The sequence below is a fragment of the Schistocerca piceifrons genome, chromosome 8, assembly GCF_021461385.2.
Source record: "Schistocerca piceifrons isolate TAMUIC-IGC-003096 chromosome 8, iqSchPice1.1, whole genome shotgun sequence".
NCBI classification, from domain to species: domain Eukaryota; kingdom Metazoa; phylum Arthropoda; class Insecta; order Orthoptera; family Acrididae; genus Schistocerca; species Schistocerca piceifrons.
This window is the reverse complement of record NC_060145.1, coordinates 373054754-373067213: the sequence shown is the minus strand read 5'-3', so window position 1 is coordinate 373067213 and position 12460 is coordinate 373054754. Positions and strand designations below refer to the sequence as shown.

The 12460-nt window shown below is 41.1% G+C and overlaps 1 protein-coding gene across 1 annotated transcript in view; it reads left to right on the top strand.

Annotated features, from left to right (window-relative positions):
- The window catches only part of LOC124711917 (fatty acid synthase-like), a 436120-nt gene that overhangs the window by 120544 nt on the left and 303116 nt on the right, over positions 1 to 12460 (top strand). The gene's annotated exons all lie outside the window — the stretch shown is intronic.

Below are 12460 nucleotides of genomic sequence, written 5' to 3'. Positions count from 1 at the left end.
CACTTGTTCTATCTCAAATAAAATCTCACTGAAGATGCAAATAAATCTTTAGTTGTGCTCCCAGCTCTAGATAGTAAGCAACAGGACAAGTTCTGCTGGTTTCATATATCATATGACAGGTTAATGAAGCAATTGCCAAAATCAGCAACTCAAAGACAGAAGACTTCTATAGAATTTTTAATAAAATATATAGAAAGGAGTACTACTGCCACTAATCTAAATCATCAGTCAAATGCTATGTGAAAAAATCTCACCAGATTTCCTAAAAGTTACTGTAAGAAAGGTGATAAAGCATTCCATGACAAATATTGTCCCATATAACTCACTCCAGTCATATCAAATATTACAGAATATCATATGCACAAACAAATATGTGATTCTTTTGAGACTAAGAAAACAGCCGGTGCAACTCTTCTAGCTTTGAGGAAAGCTATTGATACTGTCTTGCATAGTATACTTATCCAAAAGCTCCAGTGCTATGCAATTGCAGAGAATGCTCTTCACCTTACTGAGCCATACCTAAGCAACAGAGTGCAGATAGTAACTATAAACAATCAAAGGTAGACTCATTATTTGTTACAAAAGGCATTCCGCAGGGCTCAGTCCCAGGTACATTCCTGTAAATATAAATGACTTACTCTCATTCCTTTCATGTGTGGCAGTATTGCACACAGATTATACAACTCTAATCACACAAGAAATGAGCTGCAACATAATGTTAATATAACCATGAATCGATGCACTAACTGGTTCCAGGTAAATTATTTACAAATTAATAACAATAAAGATGAAGACACTGTTTTCAAATTAAGTGTCCCCAACAGAAATAAAAAAAATTATCAAACTGTTAAGTTTCTACATAAATCAGAAGCTCAGGTGGGTGGTCACATAGAAAAATTGTGCTCCAAACTTTATCAGTTGATTTATCTGTTGTACAGACTGAGGAATAATGTAAGCAAAATGCTACCAGTATATGCATATTTTGCATCTTTCCACTCCCACATTACCTATGGAACTCTTCTATGGGGTAACTGCCCCAGCTCATGTATAGCAGCACTTCCGCCAAGAGAATCTTGTAAAGATGACTTCAAAGTGCTCAATAGTTGCCTTCTCAGCTTTAAAGAGAATTTAAATAATTTTAATGCCTTATAGCACATTTAAGATTTTTCTAGCAGAGTGGCTTAAGATGAAAACATACTGCTACATAAAAGAGTATGAGGATTCAGATTTAAATGACATAAATTTCTGAGTACTGTCATACTAAGTTGTAATAAGTTTCTGGTTAAAAGGCTCCTGCATGTATAATTTTCACATTATGTATAACAATGTTTCACAAATGTAATTATCATGAATTGTTTTTATGTATCTCTTGTCTATTAGTTTTATATGTAAATATTTACACCAATAGCGTGTAAAATGTTCAAGGGTGAATAAATTTTATTTTATTTTAAATTCTGTTGGTTAGATATCCTTTGTCTGCAGTGTATCACAGAAACATAGCTAACAGCATGTCTTTTTAAGAAGATTTACAGTACGAATGATAGGAACTGACTTACAAAGCAGACACTGCAGCTCAAACATTTATTTTCTTTTTTGTATGTTTCTATGAGGTAGTGAGAGTACAAATGAACAAGAACCAAAAGGACATAAAGATACCTCATAGCACTAAATTATCTTGTGGCAGGAAGAGAGAAAAATTTGCTTTAAAGAACAGGTTGTGACCAAGAAGTGGAGTTACATTTCCAGTTACGAGATAAACTTTTAAGTACTGGTGATTGTTAATATAGCTGGATACCAGAAAATATATTGTCTGTCAATAGTACCAAGAAAATTATTGAAATAAAAAACAAAAACTGCCAAGATGCTAAGCATCAAGGAACAAATAAAAAGAGTGAGTTGAACAATATTCAGACAACACATCAGGAAAATATGAATACACAATGACATTGATGGGTGCAACATTCTGTAACAGCAGCCTAAAAACTTAATATTTAATGATAAACAATCAAATACAATAGATTTATTTGAACAGATACTTTACAAAACACCATTATATTTGTTTCATAAATACCGGCACTAAAGGAAGTGCAAAATTCATTAGATTGCTGAAAAGCTACAAGTCTTCTGACTATTCAGATTGGTGTCAGATGTTGGAATCCCCAAGAATTCAGTCTAAAGGGAGGCCAAAGAATTTGGGTACGGTAAGGGAATGGGCAGAGAGTAGTAAGGTACTGGACCAAATTAAATGATTAATTTTGACAGAGATCTTATTACACTGAGTATCAAAATGCAGTAAAGAATCTATTAAAACTGATAAGATAATAGCCTTAATCATTTATTTTAAGTGAACAAAGACCCCATTCAAAACCTCTGACCTGCACATTTGAGTCATATTCTTTACAAAACAGCCATTGACACCCTATTTGGAAGAAAGTTAAGTTTTAAGAAAGTGTTTTAAAGAAAGAAACAATTTAATGTGGTCAACAACAAAGTGGAACTTAAGGCCACAGCATGGAATACTAATGAACCATCAATACATCAATACAACCTGAAATTCACTAAAACTTAAATATGTTTCTAAAAAACCAATCTCAGTTGTCTGATACTGTAGTTACATAAAATTTTTAGATTTTACAGTTTTTGGTAAAAGCCTGAACTAGTAATAATACAAGAATGTGCTGTTGAACTGTACAAAAGTTAAATTTCCACTCTTGGCTTGCAACTCAGTAACATGTTCTGAGAGTAGCTCACAGTAAATTATATAGCATGTGTCTTCTTCTTGAAGCCTAATCTTAGTGCTTAAAAATAATATCAAGACTCAAGCTTGCAAGGAAAAGAAAATTGTTAATGATCAGAACTACATAACTACGAATGAGATAAATCACAAGAAAGTCAATGAAGCTAACAACAAATTACTCTACTTATGTGGATGGTGTCATCTTGAGCCATTAATAGCACGAGAGACTGCCTCTGTCATGCGAGTCTGTCACTTCCTAGTTCAGGCTGAATTTACAAAATTTTGAACAGAGCTAAACAAGTATACAACAAATTCCTGTAACATAAAACAATTATTGCAAGCACCTAACTGTACAGAAAACACACAAGGTATGTTACTTACCAGTTGAAATTGGAATCTATAGTTATCCTATGTACCCGTGGTCTAGGGGTAGTGTCTCTGATTCATAATCAAAACGTCTTCGGTCCCGGGTTCGATCCCCGCCACTGCCTAAATTTTGATAAATAATCAGCATTGGCGGCCGAAGACTTCTGGCATAAGAAGTCAGCCTCATTCTGCCAACGGCCTTGTCAAAGAGGGCGGAGGAGCGGATAGAGGTTCAGGGCACTCTCTTGTCCTAGGGGTGGGAAATTGCCCCTAAAGGCGGAAGAATCAGCAATGATCAACGACATGAGGTTGCAGAAGGCAATGGAAAGCACTGCATTAAAGACACGTAACATGTATCCACAGGACATGTGGCCTGTAATTGAAGTGTCATGATGATCTCTCCATTGGCAAAAGATTCCGGAATAGTCCCCCATTCGGATCTCCGGGAGGGGACTGCCAAGGGGGAGGTTACCATGAGAAAAAGATTAAATAATCAACGAAAGGATAACGTTCTACGAGTCGGGGCATGGAATGTCAGAAGCTTGAACGTGGTAGGGAAACTAGAAAATCTGAAAAGGGAAATGCAAAGGCTCAATCTAGATATAGTAGGGGTCAGTGAAGTGAAGTGGAAGGAAGACGAGGATTTCTGGTCAGATGAGTATCTGGTAATATCAACAGCAGCAGAAAGTGGTATAACAGGTGTAGGATTCGTTATGAATAGGAAGGTAGGGCAGAGGGTGTGTTACTGTGAACAGTTCAGTGACCAGGTTGTTCTAATCAGAATCGACAGCAGACCAACACCGACAACGATAGTTCAGGTATACATGCCGACATCGCAAACTGAAGATGAACAGATAGAGAAAGTGTATGAGGATATTGAAAGGGTAAAGCAGTATGTAAAGGGGGACGAAAATCTAATAGTCATGGGCGACTGGAATGCAGTTGTAGGGGAAGGAGTAGAAGAAAAGGTTACAGGAGAATATGGGCTTGGGACAAGGAATGAAAAAGGAGAAAGACTAATTGAGTTCTGTAACAAGTTTCAGCTAGTAATAGTGAATACCCTGTTCAATAATCACAAGAGGAGGAGGTATACTTGGAAAAGGCTGGGAGATACGGGAAGATTTCAATTAGATTACATCATGGTCAGACAGAGATTCCGAAATCAGATACTGGACTGTAAGGCGTACGCAGGAGCAGATATAGACTCAGATCACAATATGAAAATTAGGTGGACTGATAAGGTAAGGAATGAGGAGGTTCTATGCAGAATCAGAGAGGAAAGAAATATGTGGAAAACACTGATAAGGAGAAGGGACAGGATGATAGGACATCTGATAAGACATGAGGGAATGACTTCCATGGTACTGGAGGGAGCTGTAGAGGGTAAAAACTGTAGAGGAAGACAGAGATTGGAATATGTCAAGCAAATAATTGAGGACGTAGGTTGCAAGTGCTACTCTGAGATGAAGAGGTTAGCACAGGAAAGGAATTTGTAGCGGGCCGCATCAAACCAGTCAGTAGACTGATGACCAAAAAAAAAAGTATTCATACTTCCACATTTACAACAGTTCAGTTTATACTAGAACAACAAACAACATGACTAGCCATCAGATCACTGCAAAGTAAAGTACTACTTAGAACACTGCAAGCTACTCAAGTACTTAATGAATCTTCCTGATGTTTCACATAAATATTATTTAACCATGGTACTAAGAACTATTCTAGCAATATAAAACAGTTTCTCCCAGTATTGTGGAACATTCTTTGAACATTAACAGTTTCCTCTGACTGTAACAATAACATCATGGCCATCCTAGATGTATGTCTATGACTCCTCTGATTAGCTTCTCATAATGCTGAGAACGTGCCACAGTACTGGTGAGAATTCAGCACTGACGTATATTCCAGAACGATGACTGAGCTGTACAAATGCACCTCACTGCACTGCAGTGCACCACCAAGATACTTCCACCACTCGCACGAGTGAACACTGCCCTCACTACCACAAAAACTGATATCCACAGTCTCCACTCTTCGCTTGACACACACATGGTGGGCCATCTGTACTGGCACATGTTGCCAACTTGAGGCCACTGGAAACACAGCCTTGCACCACTGGTGACATGACTCTCCACAACCCTGCTGATATCTAGCTAGACCATGCATACACCTAAATAGCCCAACTTTCTGTCCTTGCCGCCTTCTAGAGATATAACGGAAGACCATAATTGATGAAACCAAAGAGTCAGCAAAGTTTTGCGTGATCGACAAGTATGACTGGAGGGATAGGTTGTTGGCGCAGAGCTCAGTTTTACTGTTGTGTTGCCAGTGAGACAACACAATTGCCATTACTTCACCATGAGCTGAGTGATGTAGCACAGTGGCACTGCAGCTGGGAGCATGCTACATCTGCACATTCCACTCCCCCCCCCCCTTCCCCCTCCACCCAGGGGGCTCACGGTTGTTCCATGAGTTTGTGCATGGCACACACAAGGTCCCAAGCTATTGCAGCCTTTTTTTCCTTCCTGGGCTGCTTTTCCTTTACCATGATGCTTCTTCCCTCTGCTCCCTCCTTCCCCTCTCTCAGTGTTATGATTTATGTCAACCTGGCTATTCATGTGGTTCCCTGTAGTCTGTGCAATTTTGTTCCTCTTACTTGTTCTCTCTCCTCATTTTTGGCATTTAGTTCCTTCTTTGTGTTTGATGTCCACTTCAAAATTTTCTTTCTTTAGTGTGAGCCATTTGAGGAAGGAGGCCCTCTCTACCATCTATGGCATGGATTCCTTACCCCTCTTCCTTCCCCTCTCCCTTTCCCATGCATCGCTAGGTCAACAACATGTATAGCCAGTCCATGTGGTGAGGCTGTTATGCACCCATCTGGCTGAGGCCCCTGACAACACAGGGATCACACTATTGATACCTGAGCTGTTGCCTCTCCGTGTATACCAAGGAGGGGCTACTTGTCATGTTGGAGCACCGGAACTTGCAGCAATGGCCACTGTGCCAGATGTCTGTTGCTGTGGCTGGCTGGAACCCCTAGGGAGAGTCCCTGATCAGAGTGGGTGGTATGAGAGTGGATGCTTGGTGCGTGGAGTGTATCAAGCTGCAAAACTCTGGCCATTCTCAAAAGGCCATCTTTTCGAATGGTAAAGCATCATTGAATGCTTCTTCGTATGACCTGGCAGCCTACCCTTCACTGACTACACTCTGGGAGGAGGGCCATGCTCGCCATCTTGGGATGAAACAAGTTTGATGAAGTGAAGTCTCTCAGTAAGATACGGTTGGACTCCCTGCTGATCAAAGCATCTTGCAGCCCAGTCTGTAGCTCTTCGTGCTTGTGATTGTCTTGCCAACCAGTGTCTATTACCCATCACCAGTCTGAATATGGTTCAGGGAGTGATTTTTTGTAAGGACTTCATCCTGAAAACTGATGAGGAACTCCTGGCTAATCTGGAGCGACATGGCGTCCATTTTGTTCGACGTTTGGAAAAGGCTCGTAAAGACAACCACACTGATACTGCTGCCTTCATTCTGGCTTTCAAGGGAGATACCCTCCCAGAGAAGGCCAAGGTTATGTGCTACAGATGTGACATCAAACCATACATCTCATCACCTGTGAGGTGTTTTTGGTGGTTGTGTTTTTGGCATATGTCTTCCCGCTGTATGGTGGACCCTCTGTGTGGTGACTGTGGTCACCCACTCCATGAGGTAAGCCCTTGTGTTCTGCCACCTGTGTATGTCAATTGTCATGACTGCCATTCTTGCTCTCCAGACTATCCAGCTTACAAGAGAGAAAAGAAGATCCAAGAGTACAAGTCCCTGAATTGCCTGTCTTATTCAGCATCCACAGGATCCCCCTGGCACCATGGTGGACCAAGGATGTAGCAGTTGCTGCCCAGGACTGCCAACAGGTGTTGCAGTGATTGAAATGACACCCTTCACTTCCTTATGGTGAACTGTGTACCTTAATACAGGAAGTCTCACTTCCATATCTCCTCCTTGGGGACTTCAGTGCACGCTACATCCTGTTGGGGAGTGCCACTTATATGGGTAGGGGTCTTCTAATTGACCAACTTATTGCAGATGTTGATTTGTGTCTCCTCAATGACAGTTCTCCTACCCACTTCAGTGCCACTCATGGCACCTTTACTGTTACCAATCTCACAATCTCCTCCCCTGTGTTTCTCGATTCCCTAATTGGTCACCCCATGATGGTGTTTCTGGCTGTGATCACTTTCTGGTGATTCTGTCATTCACCTACTACTGCCAGGCAGACAGGCCCCCACATTGGGCACTCTGCTGGGCCAGTTGGCCTTTATATACATCTGCTGAGCACTTTGACACCTCTCTCTCTAATTGCATTGTTGCTATCATGCAGAGTGTCTCTGTCACTATTCTTCATGCTGCTAGCACTGCCATCTTCCTATCCACAGGATCCCCCTGGCACCATGGTGGACCAAGGATGTAGCAGTTGCTGCCCAGGACTGCCAACAGGTGTTGCAGTGATTGAAATGACACCCTTCACAGACCAACCTCCTCACTTGCTACCTTATTAAGCAGAGTAAAAAGGAATTGCAGATGTTGATTTGTGTCTCCTCAATGGTCAATTAGAAGACCCCTACCCATATAAGTGGCACTCCCCAACAGGATGTAGCGTGCACTGAAGTCCCCAAGGAGGAGATATGGAAGTGAGACTTCCTGTATTAAGGTACACAGTTCACCATAAGGAAGTGGCACAACTGGAGGTAGGTAGACATTGCAAATTGTGATCACCAGGGTCATTTCCACTCTAACCATTATTGCTTCCAGGTTGGTAGGAAGGGTGATCCTCCTGCCTCTTCATTGCATATTTGGTCCAGGCTTCATGGTCTTCCAGGCTCCCAGTGACAATCAACTGTCCAGGATCTTCTGCTCCAGAGTGCTGTGTGGTGATCCATTAGTCCTTGCTGAACACCTCGCAACACACTTTGCGACAGTATCGGCATCCTCTTCCTATTCTGCTAGCTTTCTCCAGCAGAAATGCTGAGTTGGAACAGACCCCATTTGTTTCAACCCCACTAAGCTGACCCCTACAATGAACCCTTTACTGAATGAGAATTCTCACAGGCTCTTACCTCTTCACATGACGTGGCCTCAGACCTGGATTCCACCATAACCAGATGATCCAGTTTTTGGATGCTACCCAGAGGCAACATCTACTTAGAACCTTCAGCCACATTTGGCTCACGGGTGTCTTCCCCTCACAATAGCGAGACAGTACAGTTATCCCCGTCTTTGAGCCTGGGAAGAACCCAACATCTCCCGACAGCTATTGCCCATGTACTGTGTAAACTGCTTGAGATTATGTTGGGTACACGAATCTCAGGTCCTTTTGTCGCTGTACCAGTGAGGCTATCAGGAAAGACGGTCTACAACTGACCATTTACTTAGATTGGAAACAGCCATCTGACAGGCATTTACTAATAGCCAGCACCTTGTCACATCTTCTTTGATCTACACAAGGCATATGAGACTGCATGGCGCATTCACATTTTAGTTACCCTCCTTGAATGAAGCTTTCGCGACCCCCTTCCAATTTTTATCTGAAAGTTTTTATCCCACCAGCTCTTCTGGGTTCAAGTTGGCACTTCACTCAGCACCCCTCAGAGACAGGAGAACAGTTTCCCACAGGGTCCTGCGTTAAGTGCCATTCTCTTCCTCATATCCATCAATGGGCTTCTAACACCTGTTGGTCCTCTTGTTACCCCAGCATTGTATGTGGATGATTGTTGCATGTGTTGCAACTCCCACTTGATAACATCTGCTGAGTGCCAGCTCCAAGGTGCCATCTGAAGGACCTCTACATTGGTCGTCTTCAATGGCCTCCAATTTCCTCCCCCAAAATGTGGGATACACATTTTTGCTATCATCCCATAGTATACCCTGATCCGAAGCTCCTAGATGTTGTAGCACAGTTCCATTTTGTGGGCTTTAGTTTTAATAAAAAGCTGACATGGCTGCCGCATATTCGCCACCTGAAGACTACATACATGCGGAAGCTTAATGCTCTCTGCCTCCTGGCCCACACATCTTGGGGTGCAGATTGTACTACTCTTCTCCATCTTTATCATGCTCTGGTTTTGTACAGACTAGGTTATGGTATCAGGTTTATGGCTCAGCAGCTCCTTCCACTCTGAAAATACTTGATCCTGTTCACCATTGTGGGGCGTGTCTGGCTATTGGTGCCTTTTGCACTAGCCCCATTGACAGTCTCCTTGCTAAAGCAGGGATTCCTCCTGTACAAGAACGATAGAGCCACTCCTGGTTTCTTAAGCAATCGCCATTTGCTGATTCCATGTCCTCTTTGCAAATGAGGGATGTCTACCTCCTGATAACCGCCCATGGATGGGATTGCCAATTGGAATGTATCTCACTTCCCTATATTGGGATATCCATCTTCACTCACTGAAATGTGCCCCATGTATTTCCTCCCACATCCCTCTTGGATGGTGCCTAGACTACAGAGTAGGACTGACCTATTCCAGGATCCTAAGGTATCTGTCACCCCTGTGGTGGTATTCTGGTGTCTTGTATGTTCCGTCCTTATAGAGTTCCAGGATAGTACCATCTTCTACGCTATGGTTGAAAGACAGTAGATAGAGCAAGATATACTTTCATGTCTCCTACTTGTTTAGAACACCATTTATTGCTGAGATCATGTAGTGTGTTCACAACAGAACTGCTGGCCGTTAACAGGGTCCTCCACTTTGTTACTCAGGCCTCCATCCACAGTGTTATAATATGTACCAACTCAGTGAACAGCCTGCATGCTATAGATTGATGCTATTCTCGTCACCCTTTGGTCTCTACTATCCATGACCCTCTCTATGCCCTTGGCCATGCTGTTTGCTCTGTTGTCTTTCTCTGGGTCTGAAGTCATATGAGCATCCGAGGGAATGGACTGTCTGACCATTTAGCTAGAGAAGGGAGGGAATGTGAACTTGAATCTAATAACAATTTTTCCTCTAAATGTTTTGTATCAAATATCAAAACAATTTTTGTTTTTACATATACTGGATCTACTGTGACCAATTACCACATGCAAAACAAAATGCCTAACATTTGCATAATTAATAAAATTTCTGGGAAGAATGTTGGTACCAGAAGCACTATAATCAACTAAAATACTTCATTTCTTATGGCATTCATATTAAAATTATCCATATGAAAATGTTTTTAAGTATGTATCTACATAACATTTTTAAAAATTCGTTTGTTGTTGTGTGAATTTTATGTGGTAAATAGCAATATGAAAGTTACCAAATTGTTAGTGAGTACTGTCATGTGTAATGTTTGGAGCCAGTTAACATTTGTTTCCACAATGAGTAGGATATTAAGATGAAATATGTGAAGTATTCTCTATGCTTTACAATCTGGCCAAAGTTGGCAGTGCACAGAAGGAAGAGCAGAAAACAAATCGTCTGCAATAGTAAATGTGTTTCATCAGTGAATAGCTGTTGAAAATTGCAGAATATTTTGAATATTTCAGGAAACAGCCATCCCCCAGATTACAATAAAATAAAATATCCAAGAGGAAGATGTCTATGTAGGAACAATATTTTAATATTTTCATTAAGTTTTTCAATCTTCCAGCAACTTGCATTTGTTGGCAGGCAACTACAAAATCTCAGTTAGACAACAAAAAAATACTTTTGGACTCCAGTGCCTGGAGACAGTGGTCATGTGTGTGGGATAGTCATGCTTGTGTGAATGTGTGTGTGTTTCTACTCTGGAAGGAGGCCTTTGTACAAAGGCTCAATGTTCTAGCAGTCTTTTTCATGTGCCTGCCTGTGGCACAGTGCTTCTCTTTGTTGTGAGCAGCAGCCCTTCGTTTCCATATTTTTATTCCACATAGGAATTTCCACTGTTTAAATTAAAAATAAAATGTATTAGATTTCATTTTTTTCTATGAAACTGATGCTCCTGCAACAAGAAAAGGGTCTATTACAGCTTCCCATCTCCCAATATTGCTCAAGTGTGTGGAATATATATCAAACAGGACTGACAGGAGGCACTGAATGCTTACAAAGAAGGGCAACATGTACAGTCCCCAGATTTTTGACTCACTGGAGAGCATTATAAAATTTCAAGAACCAGTATTAAGTGATAAATCTAGAGGTATTCTTCAGCCCACTACACGTTGCTCACATAGAAATAACAGTAAACATTAGACTAATTACAGTTGGCACAAGGGTATACAAACCATCATTCCTCCCATACTCCATACACAAATGGAACAAGAAAACACCCTGGTGAATGCTACAATGGGCAGTACACTCTGCCATGCATTTCACTACAGTTTCCAGAGTATGGGGAGAAACCAACAGGTTAGCAACCATTACTGAGTACATGGCACCTCAGTGCACTTCACACTGGTCACTCCCCCCTCCCTTATAGACTTATGTTCCTTGTATTACAAAAGCATTATTTACATACCAAGTATTATTATACTATTCAAAATAATTATGTATTGAGGTTCATGTTTGACCTTAAAAGGACAATTTGCTAGTGAATAAAGGACAATACAAAAGTGACATGTGTCAATGAAGTGTGTCATAGTACTCCAAAATTGCAGATACGTGACCTATATTCAACGGGGGCGATTCTGTTCTACACTAAATCAGTGGATAAGGTTCTATACTAAACTAACTGTGCCACACTGCCCAGTTTCATTGCAGTGCAGTGTCCTTTGTAGAAGGCCGCATTCTCCCCGTAACTTGCCAATGAAACAAAGTCTTCCACCTGCTTTACATCCAACTGAGTCCATATTATCATTCCATTTCATATTCCCAAATATTATTTGTTACACCCAGGTATTTTTATAAATTTTCATGTCTGCTTGTGTCTTTGTATGTGCGGATGGATATGTGTGTGTGTGTGCAAGTGTATACCCGTCCTTTTTTCCCCCTAAGGTAAGTCTTTCCGCTCCCGGGATTGGAATGACTCCTTACCCTCTCCCTTAAAACCCATTTCCTTTCGTCTTTCCCTCTCCTTCCCTCTTTCCTGATGAGGCAACAGTTTGTTGCGAAAGCTTGAATTTTGTGTGTATGTATGTGTCTGTTTGTGTTTCTATCGACCTGCCAGCACTTTCGTATGGTAAGTCACATCATCTTTGGTTTTAAATATATTTTTCCCTCGTGGAATGTTTCCCTCTATTATATATATTGTTTAGAGGTGTCCAGTATTACGTTTACAGAACTTTATGTATTTGTTATAAACTTTTTTGGCTTATGTATACATATTTGATATCATTATAAGGTGCTTTATGGACATATAAATAAATAAATATATTAACCATGAAATGAGCAGCAATTGGTG